Genomic DNA, 6,629 nt, shown 5'->3' on the forward strand with positions numbered 1-6,629 from the left:
TCTCTGGTTTCTTTCTTTTCTTTCAGCAGTGCGGGGAGCTCTCCTGGAGAGGCCATACACACAGTCTCTCTATCTCACACATACACACACACACACACACACACACACACACACACACACACACACACAATAGTGGGGAAAGGACACATAGACAACTGCAGGAGGATAGGTTTCTGCTCATGTATCAGAAATATCACACACACACACACACACATACACACACACACACACACACACACACACACACACACACACACACACACACAGATGACTTTATATTTATATAATTAGATGCCCATCTTAGATGTATTAGAATTAAACAGACAGTTTTGATTACTGAGAAGACACACAATTGTATCTATATATGTTGGAATTGATGACATCACAAAAACAGTATGGTTAAGATGAGAGGTTTTTGCAGGTCAGTGTCCATATATTGATACTTTAAAATGACTGATACCTTAAGAAACTGTTTAATGGTTCACATGTTTGTGTTTTTATACAAAAACAAACATAAAAGTGGATCAAAATCACATGACTCCTCCAAACACCTGAGGAATGGCTGTGATTGGTCAGGAGGCTCCTTATAAGAATCCTTATGTTTAACAGGCCTGACACACACACAAGCACACACACACACACACACACACATATAGAGAGTATCAGTGGCCACTGGTTACAAAACGAAGAGAGAGATTGAGAGAGAGAGACTGATTCATTCCTTCTCTTCTTTCATCTCATCCTATTCCTCTTCTCCTTTTCAGCTCTCTGGGGAGTTACCAGAGGAACACAGGAGAGGGGCTTTCTCTGCTCTCCTGTCATATTTTCCCAGTGTGGTCTCTGTGTGAGTGGGCTGTAGATCTCTGACCTCACTGTGATTCAATACAGTTCTCTACCTAAATGATTCAGTGTATCATGACACGACGATTCAATCTGATTCAGTTCTGAAATGAATGAATTAGTGGGTAATGAAATCTCAAATTTTGATTCAGTTGCTTAGTAACCACAGCTATGCATCAGTCGGCCATAAGTTTAAGTCACAGCCCATTCCCTCAGCTCCACTAACCATACAGCTGCACATTGTAGTTCTACAATTACTGACTGTTGTCCATATGTTGCTCTACTTTAAAAGCCCCCATTCACCTTGTTCTTCAATGGTCAGGACCCCTAGATGACCACCACAGAGCAGGTATGATTTGGGTGGTGGAACATTCTCAGCACTGCAGTGACACTGACAAGTTGGTGGTCTGTCAATGTGTGTTGTTCTAGTACAAGTGGATCAGATACAGCAGTGCCTCTGGAGTTTTTAAACCCCTCAGTGTCACTGCTGGACTGAGAATAGCTCACCAATGTCCACTGATGAAGGACAAAAGCAGCAACGAATGATAGTGTCTCTGTGTGGACAGTGAGAGGATACAAGGTTTAAAAACTCGAGCATCCCTGCTGTGTCTGATCCACTGGTACCAATGCAACACACACTAACACACCTCCACAATGTCGGTTAACAAATGATGTAGTGGTATCGCTTCTTATTAATTAATAAATGTATTATTAATTTGCCTATAACGGTCCTAAATTAACATTTGAATTTTCAAATCTTTCTTGATTAATGGATTAATCAAACGGTCGAACACGTCCCTAGTTCGTACTGTATGCTCTAATGGGTCTAATGGCATCTAATGGACTCCAAGCAATGCAGTTAAATCACCACCTTGTCATTTACAACCGCTAATGTGCACAGGAAAATGAGCCTGAGAAACTGGCTACAGGAAACATGACATGTCCATCAAGGCCTCCCTACCCCTCTCTCTCTCTCTCTCTCTCTCTCTCTCTCCGTCACTGCCTCCCTATGTGAGACTCTAACACAATGGCAGTTTCCTGACGTGGAGACATGAGACGGCAAGTCGCTCTCTCAGAGAGTGAATGATCCTGGGAGAATGAGAGAGAGAGAGAGAGAGAGAGAGAGAGAGAGAGAGAGAGAGAGAGAGAGAGAGAGAGAGAGGGGTAGGGAGTATGTGTGGGAAAGTATGAGAGAGCATTTTCATGGCCTGAGGATTTGTTCAGATTTGTTAAATGTGGGCCTCAAAGCTTACATCACCTGTGTGTGTGAGTGTGTGTGTGTGTGAGTGAGCGGCCGTCTTATGTGTGGAACAATGGGCACAATACATTATAGAATAACAGAATAATACCCTCACATATGGTAAAGTGGTGCATGAAGTGCCTTGGCCAATTAGATCTAACAACCACCCGAAATCTGTCTTTGTTAACCCTATAACGTCTCTGTGGACATCTATTCAGGGACCCCTTTAACTAATTAAAATCTGGCCCTCAAGACGTTTGTGTGTGGTGGTCATAGTAAAACAGATCAGCACAAAGAACTGGAGCTTTCTGTGTGCTGTTATGTTTCCTATCCCTATGTAAAAGCTGCACCATGTAGCCTGAATTACTGGTATAGTGTCCTGCAGCCATTGTTTATGCTGGGGATATTGGGGACATGTCCCCAACAACTTTCTGAAAATCTACTCTGAAATTACAGTAATTTTATAAAATTATCTGAGCCATGTGCTCACACTCTGCGCCGATGGGCTGCCTGTTGGTCCTCTCTGGCAGTCACGTTAATGCCAGCTCTGCTACATACATCTCCATCATCATCATCGGCACGACCTCTAAAAATGTGCATCATCTTACATTATTGTTAATCATGTAGCTCACAGCAGTGGAACAACCAGGTATAAAAGTGGGTATTACCCTAGCACTGCTATTTGCAAAGGATCAGATTAGATTTTTATATCCAGACATCCCCAACCTATCTACCTGGTCCACTACGGTAAAACTGTGTCAGAACATGCCTTCACTGGTTAGGCAGATTTCTAATGCAGATACAGGAGGGTATAACCATCTCACCCAATAAAACTATCGCCCTGTCAAGATACAGTTCAGTATTCTCACATCACAATAGACAACTCAGCGATGTTCCCTGCTGTGGTTGTGGTGGACTTCACTGAGCAGCAAGAGCTGTGTCTTCCATCAAAGTCACTTTTGGTATGGCATGGTACCTACTCTTCACAGCTCTACTCTCTGTTTTGCACTGGGCCCCTGGTTCATTTTTTTTGCTCCCACACCCCCCCCCCCCACCTTCCTCCAAAAATGTAGCCAGTGATGTCACAATACACTATCGCTAACAGCAACAGCAGGTTTTGGAAACCACGGCAATGGAAGCAGTAATGTTAAAAGTTGTTTACTCCTTGTGTATTTGCATGTTGTTGTTTGGGACTGAATACAACTCCATCACCAGCTCTCACTGGATTCTTTCATCCAGCACTGATTCAAGGAAAATTTGAACCTCTTCTAAAAAAATTCACACCACAATTTTATGACCTTCCTTTGTGAGTCGGATTTGGAGTTTGTGTTGGAGGTCTGCATTTCATCATGATCAAAAAGTCTCTGGCCAATCAACACTCTGCAAGGTTTACACATCACGGTTTAGTCCCTGTTTAACTTGCTTGGAGCCACAGGTTTTGAGAGTATAGAGCTACAGAGATTAAATATGATGTGAGAGATAAAATTCTGACTGGAATCAGTTTTCAAACCACTTCAAAATGTGATTTGGATCCCAGTTATTTGTTGCTGTCCAGTCAATCATAAATCAATCTGGACACAATTTGGAAATGCAGAACATTGGATTCGGCCTGATCGTAGGCTTGAACATTAGGCAGAAAGTTGTAATTGGCCACTCCTCTAACATGATGCTGAATTGAATGCAACACCTGGTCAGTTTCTTGCCCCCACTACAATTACCACCGTGTCTGCAGCCCCTTCACATGTACATTTTGTACAGATGTACAGTCAACCACCTCATTTCTAATTGGACTGAATGGGATAAATTTCAGGTGCTCAATAAATCCATTGAATACCATGAAACTTTCAGATGTCTTTTCCTTTCCTCTCTAACCTGAGGGGGGTCAAGCATTTCTGACCCACCCCTGAGACCTCCTTTCATGCACACACTTACACACATGCCTTTAAAATCCATCAGGGACGTCCTAACACACTGTAAGGTTTGATTGATAAGCTATATCCATCACCCACTCTGTCTACTGCACAGTGTGACACTAACCTTAGCTTCCACTCCTTTTCGTGTGTGTGTGTGTGTGTGTGTGTGTGCAGGGTGGGGTGGGGGTTGCAGGTCCCACTGTCATTAAACGGTCTTTTGTTTCGCTCCTCGTCCATCTAAATGACACTCACATTATCAAAGACTTTAAATAGGCTTCACTTTTGTGTGTGTGTGCGTGCGTGTGTGTGTGTGTGTGTGTGTGTGTGTGTGTGTGTGTGTTTCACACAATCAATGTCTGTGTACTTTATATGTACCACATATAAGCAATTCTAAACTGAGATTTGTTACTTTTTAAATGTATTAGTAATTTATAGATAATCAAATAGTTAAGGCCTTCTGTTCAGCTCCTGAAGTCCTGCCCTATGTGATCTGTGGGAATCATTGAAAAAATATGTTGCTTAAAATAATAATAATTAAAAAAAAATAAACAAGAAAATTAATTTCTATTTGCTGTTGTGTGTGTGTGTGTGTGTGTGTGTGTGTATGTATAGTCATTGTATATGTGTGAGTGGTGGTATCTATACATGTAATGTCCTTGTTGGGCTTGTTCTGATAGTCTGGAGGTCAGGGCGATGGTGGCTGATATTGGCCCAATCAGGAGATATCTTCCCCGGGCTTGAGCTGCTCTCAGACGGGCTGGAGGTTAAAAAAAGGACGGCGAGATCTTAGCTTATCACCTTCCATTTAAAGTGATACTTCCCGCTAATGCCAATGGTGCCAACAACAAACAGATCCATTAACGACAAACACTGACCAGCTCCACTACTAACCCACACCAAGCTGTATTCAACACCAGTCCTATTCCTGAATAACCTGGTGCTGTAGGTTAAGGCCTGCATTACACCAGAGCCTGAGGAAGGCAACCTAAAGCGGCTTGAGATAAGGAATGATTAAAGATCCAGGGCTAATCGTATTGGAAAACCTAAGCCAAATCTCATTTGAAGATCCTGATACCGATCACATTCCAGCAAATTATAGATCGCGTTCACGTCTGGGTTTAGAAAGACCAATAAAACTCGGCTGGGGATTTGGGAGCACCTATACTTCATTTCATTTGGGATTCATTCATGGGCTTTAAGTTGGTTAAACTACATACAAATATTGCCCAATAGACCTGCCATTTTCTGGACCTTTGTATACATTAGAGTATGTAAAATTGCATCAAAAACTACAGAGATACATTTATTAACTGCATTAACATGTGTTTGGATTGCATCTGCATTTAAGGCTAGTGGATGCTTCTGCGCAAATGTACTTCGTGAGTAAAGTGTAGCTGCTCCATTGACATGAACCCATTGCCATGGCCTGATATGTGTATAGATGTGTCATGTGTATAGAGGCCACAGCTGTGATTGGTCCGCAGTTGGACAATCATGGATCAAGTTGAGCTGAGGAAATCCAGACTGTGGTCTATAAATTAATGACTTCCTCAGATATCGGTTTGGATGCCACAGAACAAAAAAAAAAAACAAGTGGGAAAAGGGAAAATTATTCTGGACGTCTTAAAAAAATATCACTAAGAAAAGTCTTTTCTTGCTTTGCATGTAAACTATATTCTATTTCAAACAGCGCCCTACTCCCTACATAGTGCATTTTACAGATTATTAAATTAATAACACTACATCACTGCATTGTGTAGGGCGCAGGGGATTGGGCCCTAGTGTTGTGGTAGAGTAATTGCAGAGTGATGAAGACGCAACGCACAACAGTGTAGTGCACTCTGTGTTGCATCAACCCAGAGGAATAAATCAGTTTGTAGTGTCACTGTCATACAGCTGCTGGTGTTTCGGATTCAGTCCATGACTTGTGTCACTGTCTGTGAGATGTTTGGTGTGTTCTCCCTAGTGTAGTGGGTGCTACTTACATAGTGCAGTTTCTGCAAATCAGAACAGACAGTAGGTGTGTTCTCCTCATTACATCTCAGTAGATAACTAGCTGTAATTTTAAGGGAAAAATATACCTCTATATACAGGAGGTCCTCGGGTTACGTCAGTCCCAAATTACAATGTTTCGTGGTTATTGTTTTTTTTTTGGTTACCCATTTACTGTATAAAGCCTTGTTTCGAATTAAGTGGTTTTGTGTCGTAAACATCGTAACGCGAACTCCGTGTTTGGTGTGCGCGGTGGAAGAATACACGGTTACGCGGCTCGGGACCGAGGAGGATAGGTGTTAGGAGAGGATAAGTGCTTACAATATGTTATTTACGTACAGTATGTACGTATGTTCCAACTTACACAGAAAATCAGTTTACACGACGTTGGAACGGATCAACGTCGTAAGTCGAGGACCCCCTGTATATCTATATCTATCTATCTATATGCATCTCTGCTTTGGTAAGACCATTGTTTGGCTGTTGGTTATTGCTTGCATCATTCTGAGATTTGCCGTATCATGTCAGCACCAAACTAACAGTGATGTATGGTCACTTTTCAGCCCTGACTTCTTAGAGCCCTTAAACCATGGCATATGAAGCTCAAAAAATGGCATACTTCATGCTAATTAAGCCATAATTAT

This window comes from Hoplias malabaricus, chromosome 12 (genome assembly GCF_029633855.1).
Source record: "Hoplias malabaricus isolate fHopMal1 chromosome 12, fHopMal1.hap1, whole genome shotgun sequence".
Lineage (NCBI taxonomy): Eukaryota > Metazoa > Chordata > Actinopteri > Characiformes > Erythrinidae > Hoplias > Hoplias malabaricus.